Genomic DNA, 13906 nt, shown 5'->3' with positions numbered 1-13906 from the left:
ACAATATTCCTTTACTCAAAAAAGGTCTCGCGGGGTTAATGCATAATTATCGCCTCAAATCTGTTCCTTTCTTCTCAGATAAGGTTTAAGCAAAACTAATTGAAACCAGTCTTTTCCGCCATCTTAAAAACATCCGCTTGCTCCCCATTTCTCAGTTAGGTTTTCGTGCTGTCCTATGGACTAACATTATGACTGTGTTCATAACACAAAATTAAATCGTTCATTGACCGCTGTGACGCGGCAGCTGCTGGGTTTTATTAGAGTTCTCGTCAGCATTCGATACAAGGGACCATGACGTTTATTTAATTTTTCTTGAGCGTTATGGGGTAACAGGTCCTGCCATAACTTGATACGAAGCCGTCTACTAATCATGCAACAGAGATTAATTTCTACAGCAACATCATACCCTGTCACAGTTACTAGAGGAGTTCCACAAGGCTCGATCTTGGGCCCATTGCTCCTTTTAATTCAACAAACGATCTTCCTCTCTGTTTTAATTCCTCAATGCATACTGCATATAGGCGGTACCACTGTCTTTAACTGCCATCAAAATAGCTGTGCCTTGACCCAAATGCTAAAGGCTGACCTGTTTTCCTTCCAACGATTGTGTCCTCTTAAAGGAGCACTGACACCAATTTTCGGCGTTAATATTATTGCACAGTTTGCTTCCTTCACTCAACAGAATACCCTGGCTGAAATATGAGTGGCCAGCGACGCGAATAACATAGTTCAATTGGATCTCATTTATCGCGCCGACGGAGCAGCGCGCGGAGCGGCACTCGGCAAATGGACATCAGCGTGACATCACTCCAGGAGAGGAAAAAGAAGTGATGCGACAGCGCTCGTCAAAAACTCGAGACGTCACTTCACGCGCGCGGCCCCACAAGCGGCGAGCGGGCGCAACATCCTCTCAAGCGGGCACCGGTGACGTCGCACAAAGTGGTGAGGTCAGGCAGGGAGTCTGTCATATGCGTCGTTCGGGATGAAAGCGCGGGAATTTGAAACAAACAATTTTCAGGCCGTTCAATGTAATTAACTATCGCGCGCTGAAGTATTTGAAGTGCTGTTTCAGGTTGGCCAGACCATTAAGCATCGATAAAAGCAATAAAAGTGTAACAAAAAATTTTCGTGTCAGTGCACCTTTAAGAAATTATCTTAACGTACCTAAACTTGCTTTTAGATGCGAAGCAGCTTATGGGCGAGCCTGTTCCCTCCGCCATTGTGTAGGCACCGTTGTGCGGCGTCCACACCACCACTGCGCATGCCTGGCCAGGCACCACTGATGATGATTGTGGCAGGATGCCCATAGGGATTGGCCAACCAAAGAATCCATCACGAGATAGCTTCGCGTTCAAATGAAGAACACAACTAAGGGATATTGTGCGTGGGCGGCTCCGGTCTTTTCGGTACAGGACGTTTCGGTACAGGGCGTTTCGGTACGGTCTTTTCGGTGCACGGGCGTTTCGGTACACGGGCGTTTCGGGACACGGGCGTTTCGGGACACGGACCTTTCGGTACAGGACATTTCGGTAAAGGGCGGTTCGGTACAGGTCGTTTCGTTTCGGCGAGCGCTTTAGGCTGCGAGCGTTGTTTACGGGGTGGTTACAAGCACGGAATTTGTACCTATTTATTACAGATGTTCTTGTTCGAAATTCTGCGTTATTTTAGGCCAGCAGTTGGGTATGCGGCCTTCCCAAAAAAACCTCTGTTGATTTGTTAAATATTAGCTGCGATATTTATAGCATTCAGACAACCTATAAGTCTTCATTATTTTGTTTCTTACGACCTATTATCACCAGAATGTTATATAACAAATCAGTGATAGTATCATCGTGTTTTTCACTCGTTTTTTTTTGACGACTTATTATCACCTGTTTATTTTTTCGAAAATCAGTGAGGTAAATATTTTCTTTTTGCACTTTGCGGAAACCCTTCGACAACGGTTGCGGGAATGAGTCCCACCGCACGGGGAAGGAACCTGTCCCTTTATAACGTAATGACGAAGAAGTTGCAATTTCTTGTGTTTCTGCATTTGTGTGCGTTGCTTTCTTCTGATAACGCAAGTACTTGAGGTGTTATTAGCAATGCATTACGGAAGGCACCTATTGTACCTTGCCGCACGCTTCCGTCCCGACTTATTCGTAGTTTGCAGGGACTGCGGCGGGTTTATTGTGTTTGTGAATCAAATTTGGAAATGCTTTGTAATGACATTGAAAGCACTCTGTAATGTTTTATGCAGCATACATACAGTTATTCTTCTTCGCAAGGACTGCTGATCTGAAATTCTTGGCGTTTTGCTAATATGGTCGTGACCTGAGACCAATGTCACCTGCTGCTCCCCATGATCAGTACTTTTTTGAGCCGCACAGCGTTAAAATGATGTTCGCAGAAGCAGGTGTCGGCACGACATTATACATGACACACACATATATATATATATATATATATATATATATATATATATATATATATATATATATATATATATATATATATATATATATATATATATATATATATATATATATATATATATATATATATATATATATATATATATATATATATATATATATATACATATATATATATTTATATATATATATATATATATATATATATATATATATATATATATATATATATATATATATATATATATATATATATATATATATATATATATATATATATATATACAGAAATAAGGGTTGGCAGTCGAGAAAACCTCGGAAAGCAAAGGGGAGGATGTGGTAGATCATTGAAACAGATTAAGAATTTGGAAAGAAAGAAAGAAAGTGAAGAAAAAATGCCCGCCAGGTGGGATCCGAACCCACGACCTCCAGAATACCGGTCTGATGCGATCGCACCAGACCGGTATTCTGGAGGTCGTGGGTTCGGATCCCACCTGGCGGGCATTTTTTCTTCACTTTCTTTCTTTCTTTCCAAATTCTTAATCTGTTTCAATGATCTACCACATCCTCCCCTTTGCTTTCCGAGGTTTTCTCGACTGCCAACCCTTATTTCTGTGTTATTTTCAACGAGCCCCTCATTTCCTATATATATATATATATATATATATAAACAAGTGCCGACTGCAACTCAAATCGCGGGGGATGATGTAAGTGAAAAACCCAGTGTAACACATTAGCGCTACTATTCCGACGGATAGTGTTTCTAACTGCACTGTTAAACCATTTCATTCTTATTTATAAGCTAGGTGTTTACTTAGTTTAACAGCCCTGAAGAGCGCTTAGTGCGTAAGAAATATTTCCCGCAGCAAACATGCACGTCAAAGCAGCGTCCCCGAATAGGAGCCACGTTGGATCGTGGCTCATTGGTACCTCTGAAGTACGGTACTTTTGTGACAAAGAACTTCGCTACTCAGAACAAAATTTGTCTAAGTAATTGGATGATCGATTCAAAGAACATTTATGCGAGAAGTAAACAAATGAAACAGGATCGAGGAACTATCCTCAACAAATATTTACAGGAGAAATCGCTTGAAAAGCATGCGGATTCGTAAGTAAGCGTTAAATAATCACAATATGAGCTCAGAAGCCGTCTAAAGAAATAGATCCTAGAGATCCTGTGCAAAATCAAATCAAAACAAAAACAAAATAAAGAAATAACTGATATGTTCATGCAGCGAAAACTCTTTAAACCCGTAAAGTTTTTATTCTGGACCAAAATTTTGGACCGAAGGGGCTGCGGAACCCCAATGGAGGTTCCCCGTGGGGTCAGTCACCTGTCTTACCAGAATTTCTTTGGACGCACGGACAGTGGGGGAGGAGCGTGCATGGCTTGCGGCGGAGCTTGCCTAAAACGCTCGCCCTAAGATCGGGCTCCCGCTGACATTCGTGCCGCTAACCATTCGGGGTACCAAGGCATGTGTGTGTGTTTTTTTTTTTTAAGCAGAATGCGCCGAAGCCCAAGAGATCACGTGGGCGACGACGGTGTGGGAAACGCGAGGGCGCAAATAAAAAATTCAGCCCCGCGAGAGGACGAATATTTAGTATTTCTTTTTTTATTGTAGTGTTTAACGCGCCGACGCAAAACGCAGGCGATGAGGCGCGCGGTAGTAGATGGCTCCGGATTAATTTTGACAACCTGGGGATCTTTAACGTGCGCCGAAATCTCGTACATACGGGCGTTTTTGCTTTTCGCCTCCATCAGAAAAGCGGCCGCCGTGACCGGTAATCGAACCCGCGACCTCGTGCTCAGCAGCGCAACGCCTTAGCCACTGTGCCACCGCGGCGGGTAGAAAATACATGATGATATTGTCGCTAAAGAAACGAAGTAATGAACAAGCTATACATTTTCTGGCTACGGTTACGCAAACAGGCATTTTTTTGGCAAGGCCGCATAAATTTCTACTGGACTAAAGTAACGCAGAAATACAAGCAACAACAGTTGTAATAAACAGGTTCGATTTGCGTACTTGCAACTCCCATGTTAACAACGCACGCGAATTTGGCCGCCTCAAACACTCGCTCGAATTCGTTTTCGCACCGAAACGACCTGTACCGAACCGCCCTGTACCGAAATGTCCTGTACCGAAACACCCGTGTCCCGAAACGCCCGTGTCCCGAAACGCCCGTGTACCGAAAAGACCGTACCGAAACGCCCTTGTACCGAACCGCCCTGTACCGAAAAGACCTAGACCCGTGCGTGGGGTAGGGTTGATGGCATAGTGGCTACTGTTTTAATGCAAAAACGTGGAAGATATACGTTGGAGAGCTATCAATTAACAAACAAAAAATAAAGCAAGTCCCAGAAAATATTGAAAATGCGGGAAAGACACGCCGAAGTATATATGCAGGCTCTTGCACGTAACGCACAGCTGCGACAATGCTGAACGAAACTAGCTGCAGATCATTTGAACGGCTGATCGGCTGAAAGGGTCCCCTTTCCGCCGTGTTGGGACGTTTAGCCGTAACGCACTTTTAGCCGTAGTGGGACTCTCCGCCGTCTTGCGACGTTCAGCCGTAACGCACATTTAGCCGTAGTGAGACTCTCCGCCGTGTTGCGACGTTCAGCCGTAACGCACTTTTCGCCGTAGTAAGACTCTCCGCCGTGTTGCGACGCTCAGCCGTAATGCACTCTTAGCCGTAATGCGACTGTCCGCCGTAGTGGGACGATGCCGATACACGGCCGGCAAGCAGAAAACGCCGCCAAACGGTCCACGCCACGGCTCCCCACGCTCCCTCTCGTTCCAACCCTCCAAGGAAGCCACCGTCGAGCGACGGCAGCCGGGCGAAACCAACCCAAAACAGCAAGAAGAATACACCACCCCTCGGAGCTTCCGAGAAAAAGAAGGGCGGCTCTGCCGGGCTCAGCCGGGACCCCAAAAAAACGAAGTTTCCGCCTCTCGAACATGGGGCCGAGAAAATGCGAAGAGACGCGTTCTTTCGCGCACAGTTTAAAATGAACCACACTATTATACTTCCCCTTGAATGCGGTTGGCTAAACAGCAAAAATAAGGCATGTCTTTACGCAACTGTATACATATCATGAACAAACCACTAGTTTCTAAACGCCTTGCGACACACACTACAATTAAAAAGAACATGCCGACTTTGCCTAAACGCGACAAAATACAGAAGCATGCACTTTTTTTTACACTCACGTGAAGGGGCTGGAGGCATGATCACTGGCTCACCCGGGAATGCCACGGAGAAAAGCTCGTTGTGAGAAGGCTCATGTGCGCATGTAGGGCTTTCAACCGGGAAAAGCCCGGTATTAAGCCGGCCGACTTCCCAACTATGGGCGTCGACGGAGGGCGTACCGATGCGGGGGCCGGAAGCGACCCGACACACCGGGTGTGCTCGTTTGCCCTGGCGCGAGGTCGTCAGACCCCGGCTTCAACTCTGCCGGCCTACAATGGTAGGCTTTCGGGTCGGCAATGTGAACGCGGCCACTGGATTTCCCTGTTCGGGGTTCCTTAAGCTCGTACACAAGCGGTGAGAGTCGCCTCTCAACTTGGTAGGGCCCAACCCACTTAGGAGCCAATGCAGCGGAAAACCCCTTGCTGGCATCGCTAAGAGCGTGGCTGCGTTTGAGCACAAAGTCACCTGCCTGATAGCAAATGTTACGGTGACTCTTGTCTTACTGAGCCTTTTGTTGGGCTCGAGCTACGCCGAGGCTCTTCCGCGCCTTGTCGAAGGCCAGATTGAGCCGGGCGCACGCAGAGTTCGGACGCGTACGAGGAACAATCCCGGTGCGCGCTCTCGTCGGAGTCTTGGCGTTGCGTGACAATGGTCAGGGGGTTGGCCGAGTGTCTCCCAAAAGTGAGGAATGCGGGCGAGAATCCCGTTGAACGGCTCTCCGCTGTCCGAACAGCGAACGCGAGCTCCTTCAGGTGGTCGGCCCAGTCCTTTTGGCTCGTGGCAAAAGCCGTGAGCATTGTCTTCACACTCCTATTGAAGCGTTCTGTCAAATTGGACTGGGGGTGGTAGGGCGACGTGGGACGATGCTCGATCCGCAAGGATGAGCATGTTTCACAGAAAAGTCGGGCAGTAAAATAGGAGGCATCGTCCGTGATGAGGCGCTCCGGGAAGCCGAAGCGGGTGAATACCTCCATTAACTTGCCCAGCACAGCCTGGGATGTCACCTTACGCAGTGGAAACAATTCCACCCATTTCGCAAAGTGGTCCACCACTACCAACAGGTGCTGATAGCCGTGCTTGCTTCTGGGGAAAGGCCCCATAAGGTCGCAGGCGGCTATTTGCCACGGCCGCTGGCTGTCAATCGGTTTCATCAGCCCTGGCGGGCGCCCACCGCGCGATTTGATAGACTGACAGGCATGACACGACCGGCAATAGCGGAAAATGTTCCGCCTCATGCCGGGCCAGGTGACAGTGCCACTGATCTTCGAAAAGACCTTCGGGCCGCTCAGGTGTCCGGCCAGTGGCTCGTCGTGAGCGTACCGCAAAAGCGCGCACCTCAGACGTTTCGGGATCACCACCTTGAACGAGTCGATAGACTCGTCGTCAGTGGCGACGTATTTCAGCACGAGCTCGTCGTTGTCCAGCAGGTACGTATCCTCGGGACTACCAGCAATGCAAGCTGGCTCCGGTCCCTCTGTGCCCGTTGCAAAGCCAGCAACGTCACGGCGCTCCGCCTCTCGTAGGCGTCCGAGAATGTCTCGGCAACAAGGATCGTCTCGCTGAGCCTGAATTAGCTCTTCCCGGCTGAATATAATCCCAAAAGCAGACCAGGCACGGACCTGAATCTCCGGCGTCGTGGCCTGGGGCTGTCCGAATTGGGGGGGCCGTTTTGGCTCACGAGCGTTGCTGGCGTTCCCTCGAGAGGGTCCAGCTTCCGTACACAGCGCAACAGCAGCGCGTTCTCCTTTCTCGGCGCGGGGCATGACACAGACAGTTTTCCCCTTCGGCGCTCGAGATGCGCTGGCCTCAACAACAGAGGACCCAACCACGCTTGCTACGGGTGGTGACAATGCACCAGCTGTATTCTCCCGTACCGCTGTGCACGCTTTCCGACTGCGGGCTCTGCCAACACCACCTAGGGCTCTGCCGCAACCGCCTCCTCGCCTGCGTTGGCGGGCGAAACCAACACCACCACCAACACCACCGAAACCAACACCAACATTTCTCTCGGCGCTGGCCGGGAGGGAAAGCGGGGCACGTGAAAGCGTGTCGGCGACCACATTGCTGCTTCCCTTCCGATACTGCACAGAAAAATCGTAGTACTGTATGAGCAGAGCCCAGCGTGCCAACCGGCCCGAGGATTCTCGGATCCGCATCAGCCAAGTGAGCGCGCTGTGGTCCGTTTGCACCATGAATTTCGTCCCGTCCAAATAGACGTCGAATTTCGGCAGCGCAAACACGATAGCGAGGCACTCCCGCTCCGTCACTGAGTAATTCTTCTCATCGGGGAGAAGGGATCGGCTGGCAAAAGCCAGGGGGTGCAACACGCCATCGTATTCCTGAAGGAGGACAGCCCCCAATCCGAGGTCGCTTGCGTCCGTTTGTACGACAAACTCCCTGTTCAGGTCCGGCAACCTGAGCTGCGCTGTCTCGGCAATTGCACGGGACAGGCTGCGAAACGCACCTTCTTGCTCAGGGCCCCAATGCCACTCGACAGATTTCCCCAACAGCCGCGTCAGGGGAGCCTGGAGTTTAGCGCAGGACGGAATGAATGACCGATAAAAATTGGCCATTCGCAGAAAGCGGTGCAGGCCGCGTACTTCTGTGGGCGCAGGGAAGCTCGGGATAGCCTGGAGTTTCTCCGCGTTTGGCTCGCTGCAGCCACCACCCAGCGTGAACCCAAGAAGCTGCACTTGAGTTCGCGCTATCTGCGCTTTCGCCGGATTCAATGTCATACCCGCTGCCTTGAGCCTACCGAGCACATCTCCCAAGTGACTAGCGTGCTCTTCCAGTGAACGCGAGTATATTACAATGTCGTCAAGGTAGCACATTGCATGTGACCACCTTGACTCCCCAAGAACCCGGTCCATCAGCCTCTGAAATGTTGCAGGGGCGTTACACAGCCCAAATGGCATACGTGTAAACTAAAACAAACCCCGGTGGCAGATGAACGCTGTCTTAGCCTGATCCTCCGAATTCATCTCCACCTGCAAGTAACCCTTTGAGACATCCAGAATGGTGAAATACCTAGCTGACCCCAGGTTCCCCACTATCGACTCGATCGTAGGCAGCGGGTAGGCATCTTTCCGGGTGAGGGCATTCAGCCTACGGTAGTCAACGCACAAGCGAAAACTGCCGTCTTCTCTAGCGGGACTACAGGAGACGCCCACGGGCTGTCGGAGCGCCTCACCACATTTGTCGCGAGTAACTCATCCAGCGCGCCGTCAATAGCCCGCCGCTTGGCGAGGCTAGTCGGCCTGGGGTAGCACTTCAAAGGAAGCGCATCTCCTGTCTCGATCCTGTGTCGCACGAGATCAGTGCAACCCGGCAGATCCGTGAAAAGCTCCGCAAACCGGAATAAAATGTCCGAGATGCGGGCCTTCTCCTTCCGATCCCAACCAGCCACATCGGCGATCAAGGGATGGAGCGCATCGTCGCGCGCGGGCTTGTTCTTCAACCGAGAAGCGGTAGAACAACTTTGCTCCGACCCGGGGTATTCCCCGGTGCTCAGCCCTCCGTACGGCGGCGACGCTTCTCCCGCACAAGCGAGAGCCGGCGAAGGCGGGCTAGCGAAGGGAACAAGGGGGGACAGAAGTCCGGCCCTGTAACCGCCGCTCGCAATGTCGATCGTAATTCTGGACTTCCGAAGAAAGTCGCGGCCCAAAATCACGGGGACACTCAGCCTTGGCAGGTGGATAAAACGACATCGTCTCATCCGCCCGTCCCATCGAACTGTCAACCTTGCGGCGCCGCCGGCGTGCACTGCACCACTGGCAAGGCTGAACAGAGCTCGGCACTCCCTGAGGCGAACAGAACGCTGTTGCAAGAGGTTCAACACTTCGTATCCGAACAAAGAAGCGCTAGCTCCCGTGTCCAATAAAGCCGGGAATTCTCGTCCGGCAATGACGACAGTGATGAACGGCGCAGGCTCGCCAACGGGGCAACCCGAGCGGCCTAGGGAGGGGGCCAGAATTACTTCGGCCGAACGGGCCTTCCCGCTCGGCCGGCCCTTGCGTTTCCCAACTGCGCCGGCGGCTGGGAGCAGTTGCGCATCATGTGGCCCTCTTTTCTGCAACGAAAACAGCGCAGCCCACCACGGGTATTCCCGCGATTGGCATCCCTCGGCGCGTCTCCGCCTGCCGCCGGACCTGGGGGTTGTTTCGGGCGGTTGTTCGCTGCAGAATTGTTTGGAGGCCATTTCCCGGACTTAGCCGTGCGGCGTCCGTAGGTGTATGGGTCCAAAGCGCGTGCGCTAATTTCCCACAGACCTTTTTCTTCCGCGCCGACTGCGTGGCAGGTGCGGCGGGTGGCTAGGAAAAGAGGAAGCTCCCTTCCACGCGCAGCGGGGCTCGAGAGACCGGAGGAGGAGGGTGATACGCTCTTGAAGCGTGTATGTGGCCCTGTATCCGCTTCGCCTCAGCGGCTAGCTCCTCCAGGTCGCGGAACCGAGCGCCGCGCAGGTACGCCGCAAAAGTGGGGAGCGCCTGCCTGATAACCATCTCGACGCGTTCATCGTTCGGGGCTGTCGGTTCGGCGATTTGATATAGCTCCTCCATACTCCCGATTCTTCGGGAGCCTGTGTGCGCAGCTCCAGTTCACGCCGCATCCTCCGATGGTAGTCCACCGGAAGAAATTCGCGGCGGATTGCCGCCTTCAGTTCAGTGAACGTGGCGGCTCGGTGACCGGCAACCCGGTACCACTGCGCTGCTCGCTCCGTAAGTGCGACTGGCACGACACGAGCGAGCATATCGCTGTCGCTGAGCCCCATGGCTGTCTGGTAGTGCGCGAGAGACTCAATGAAGTCGGTCACGCTGTTGGTATCCTTGTAGCCGCGGTAAACTGGCACTTCTAGCCTCACCAGCGGATTTGACAGCTTCGGTGCCCCCAGGGAAACCTGGAGAGCGCCTGAAAGGGACTGGATCAAGCGAGTAGCTTGCTGCAACAACGAGGTTGCATCTGGGGAAGCATCTCCGTTATGAACGACTGCGTGCGCGGCGGAGGGGTCCGCGTCGGGGCGAGAAAATACTCGCGGGTCGTTCGGCGGCTCGGCGGCCGGAGGGAGAATTCGTGTGCCCAGCCCGCTGGTGTTGGCGGGTGGTGCTTCCCGAGCCTCCGCTGCCCCCCGACGACAGCGGGGTCTACTGCCGCGTTGCTCCCGAAAACGGGTGGCCTGTGCGGCAAGAAAGCCTCTCTGGTGCGAGCCAGGCTTTCAGCGGCGACGCAGCCGGTGTGAAACGGTGCGGGGCTACCGCGCGCCCCGAGAGTGGCGACGGGGGCGGTTTGCCGAAGCTTAGATAATCCTGTGGCTGGCTGGATACATGGCTGGCCCCCAGTACTAACTGGGAGCGGCATGGCACTCGCTGCTCTCGGACCGTCGAGGAAAGTACCGGCCGGGGCTTGCAAGGCAGCTCGCCCGGCATGAGAGGCGCCCAATACGCCTAAGCGCTCGCGCGCAGCCGCAGCCTCCATAGCGCGCGTGCCACATTCCGGGGCTACTGAAGCACACCCGGGTCGCCGTGCATACATATCAAAATCACTAGCATCCGGGGCTACGGAAGCACACCCGAATGCATTCAATACGCCTATGCGCTCGCCAGCGCGCGCGCCACCTTCCGGGGCTACTGGAGCACACCCGGGTCGCCGTGCATACATATCAAAATCACTAGCATCCGGGGCTACGGAAGCACACCCGAAAGCATTCAATACGCCTATGCGCTCACCACCGCGCGCGCCTCCATCCAGGGCTACTGGAGCACACCCGAATTGCCATGCACAAATATCAACATCACTAGCAAGCGGGGCTACGGAAGCACGCCCGAATGCGTTCAATACGCCTATGCGCTCGCCATCGCGCGCGCCTCCATCCAGAGCTACGGGAGCACACCCGTATTGCCGTGCACATATATCAACATCACTAGCAAGCGGGGCTACGGAAGCACACCCGAATGCGTTCAATACGCCTATGTGTTCGCCAGCGCGCGCGCTCCATCCAGGGCTACTGAAGCACACCCGGATTGCCGTGCACATGTATCAACATCACTAGCAAGCGGGGCTACGGAAGCACACCCGAATGCGTTCAATACGCCTATGCGTTCGCCAGCGCGCGCGCCTCCATCCAGGGCTACGGGAGCACACCCGGATTGCCGTGCACATGTATCAACATCACTAGCAAGCGGGGATACGGAAGCACACCCGAATGCGTTCAATACGCCTATGCGTTCGCCAGCGCGCGCGCTACCATCCAGGGCTACGGGAGCACACCCGGATAGCCATACGTACACATCACTATCGCACAAACCGTACCGACTACTATATAGTGAGCACATTCGCCGGAGTCCTGGCTGAACCAGACGCGGCGAACTACTCGGCACACTCCCCGCATAAGCTGCATGCGGCCTCTCACCTCGCTCTACAATACCGGCGGAGGCCGGAGGGGCCGGGGCCCAGAGAGCTCTCCCGGCTAGGAGCGGCGTCGACCCAACACATGTGGCCTCAGGCGACGGAGGAACGGCGAACTCGGGAATTCCCGAAACTCGTACATCGCTTTGCTCGGCGTCCACGCTCGGTGAAGCGCGGAAGGATGCGATGTTCGCTAGCGACGCCCGCGTAAGCGTCTCCTCAAGGCTAGCGTCCATGGCGCGAGCGGCCTATTGCATGAGCGAAGCTCTGCAAGCTCGCTGAAGGGAGGCAACGATTGTAAGAACAAAGGCTGCCCCACGTTGTGGCGCCAGAAATGTGGGCCTCACCTCTGTAATGCAGTGCAGCCTGCCAAGGTGCCCACCATGGGTTCGAGTGAGCCAAGCCGTAAACGGCCGCGGCGGCCCTCGCCACGCGTGCGCAGTCACTCCGTGAAGACGAAGTAGCTCCTCATAACGTGGTTTTATTCCGGGTAATCCACGGTACAGCAACCAGCCCTGGTATTACACTCCTAGCCCTGGGGCAGAGAGGGGGGTACCTGGCTCGTTCGAACCCATGGTGGGCACCTTGGCAGGCTGCACTGCATTACAGAGGTGAGGCCCACAAAGGGAAATTATGTACATTTGTGGTTTGGTAAATAACACTTAAAGCAACCGTTTATTTCTTTATTTAGTTTCATTTTCCAACGTTCACACAATTTTCAGTCGATTCAAGACCTTTGCTCAGTTGGGTGTGGTCGTTGCTATCATTAATTTCCCGGTATATTAGACAGCCTTCTGCAAAAAGACGCGCAGTAATTTCATCATGAATCTCAGAAGCAATATCATTTATATACGGTAGAAAAAGGGCGGGCCCCAGAACTGACCGCTTCTAGCTTGCAAGATTTGATGCCATGTACCTCTACAAACTGAGTCCTTCCTCAATGGTAAGCCGTTATCCACTTTACTACACAGCAGTGAATTCCTAGTTCTATTAATTTGTGGATTAGGTGGTTGTGTGGTACCCTGTCAAACGCTTTCGACATATCTAAAAATATTGCGTCAATTTGCTTTTTTTTTATTTAGGGCTAGAGAAAGGTCATTTATTACTTTGGTACGTTGTGTGATAGTCGAAAGCTTTTTGACGGAAGCCAGGTTCTTGTTGAAAAAAGGCACCAGTGTTTCCGAGTTATGTAATAGTGGATTCTGATATTATATTTTAAAACTTACAAGACACGCACGTTAGGAAATGGGCCTATAATTTTCAATTTTGTGGCACTCCCTGATTTATGCACCGGGACAACTTTTGCGACAAGCCAACCTTTTGGCACCGAAGACTGTGAAAGCGATGCGGAAAATATGATTTGGAGATACCGAGCAATCCACTCTGCATATCTCTGTGAGAATGCACTTGGTATACGATTCGGCCTGACAGTCCTTTTATTATTTATGTTCAGTAGAAGCGATACAATACCTTCGTGGCTTATCTCGACCTCAGGCAAGTCTGATAAACATAGAAAGCTTAACGCGGATGCGCTGCCATTAAGCTGCGATTCTTGTGAGAACACAGATTGAAAGTATTTGTTGTAACAAGACGCCATTTTTGCATAGTCAGATATTAACTCGTTGCTTACAACAATATTTTTATGTGCTCTGTCACTCTTTGATAGATGACGCCAAACTATTGAGGAGAAGGTTTCATAAAATTTCTCAGCGTGTCTTCATAATCTTCTTGTTTAGCTTCTTTAGGCTGGGATTTTAGTGACGAAGAAAACTCAGTTATCTTTTGACGATCCCTTAATGGTTTCCTTCTTAGACGCCTTATTTTACGCTTAAGTTGCATGAGCTGACGAGTAAACCTAGGGTTTTGTTTGTTCCTTACTTTCTTCCGTACAGGCACGA

Source organism: Haemaphysalis longicornis, unplaced genomic scaffold, assembly GCF_048455015.1.
Source record: "Haemaphysalis longicornis isolate Haplotype H1 unplaced genomic scaffold, Haemaphysalis longicornis Haplotype H1 scaffold_3, whole genome shotgun sequence".
NCBI lineage: Eukaryota > Metazoa > Arthropoda > Arachnida > Ixodida > Ixodidae > Haemaphysalis > Haemaphysalis longicornis.
The sequence above is the reverse complement of the archived record's forward strand: the minus strand, read 5'-3'. Positions refer to the sequence as shown.